Below are 1,177 nucleotides of genomic sequence, written 5' to 3'. Positions count from 1 at the left end.
AAGCTGTTGACGTCTCCCAAATTGGGATGCCTGCCCGCCCGCCCATCCATCCTTCTATTGATGAGGTGCCGGGCCGTGTTGGCATACATCAGCGGGCAAAACAAAAATCCCTGTTCTACGGGTCGGTAGCCTGTTAGAAAAGAAAGCTTAGTGACTTTTCTTTTTCAGCGGAAATCTAGTTAAAATTCGACCTACACACGCCAGCAGCGCAAAAGCTAGGAGTAGCATCTACCTCACCGGGAAGGTCAGAGAGCACCCAGTGTGTGCAAAGGGGTTGTCTTTGCACAGTTTGCTTTTATTTCTTTCTCTTTAGTAATTTTTGAGCATCTATTTTGTGCCAGACGTCATGACAGTTGGCGAGTAAAGTGTTAATCCCATAATCCACGGACTAAGGTACAATAGTAACTGCAACCCACTATGTGTCAGGCACTCAACCTTATCTGCCGTCCGTAATCTCTGAGTGGTTCTTCCCCGTATGTGTGCTTACATTCATTCTCTAATTTTATCCACCAGCCTCTCTCTTGGCTCCTTACGTTGCTTCTGGCATGGCTTCTGCATGAAAAATCCCTAATGGCACACCCCCCAAATATTTAGGCATGTCTTCCTTTTGTACCTCTCCACCCTCTTCATGTTTTAGCTTCTCTCCATCCTAATGTGCTTGGCCTTGTATCTTGGTTCCCTCTACTTATCTAGCCCATTTAATATTTAAACAGTGATTTTGTTTCTGTTTTGACTCAGGACTTCAGTGTATTGACCTTGGGCCCACCCAGAACTTTTGTGTGTTTACCTTGGCCTCACCCTCACAACCGCCTCCTACACTCAGCCTCAGTCCCTGCAACCCTAGGCGGCCACCCTCAGCTGCTTGAAAGGTTTCATTTCTTAGAAGGCAATGCATGAAAGGTTTCATTTCTTAGAAACTGCTCTCCTGAAACATCTTGCTTCTCAAGAAAGTGATCATCTGTAGACGTCTCAACTTCCTATTCCATCACACGGACTTTCACAAGATAAAATCTCACGTGTGTGGGAGAGTTACAGCCTAACCTCCTCAAAGCTCCTCTTGGAACAGAGGGTACTGGGGCTTATTGTTCATTGTCTCTTACATGTAGGATCCTAAGATCTTTAGGAGTATTTTTTTTTTTTTTTGGTAGCTTCTCAGTACCACACATGTATATTTTTA

The sequence above is a fragment of the Crocuta crocuta genome, unplaced genomic scaffold (assembly GCF_008692635.1).
Source record: "Crocuta crocuta isolate KB4526 unplaced genomic scaffold, BGI_CrCroc_1.0 scaffold73, whole genome shotgun sequence".
NCBI lineage: Eukaryota > Metazoa > Chordata > Mammalia > Carnivora > Hyaenidae > Crocuta > Crocuta crocuta.
The sequence above is the reverse complement of the archived record's forward strand: the minus strand, read 5'-3'. Positions refer to the sequence as shown.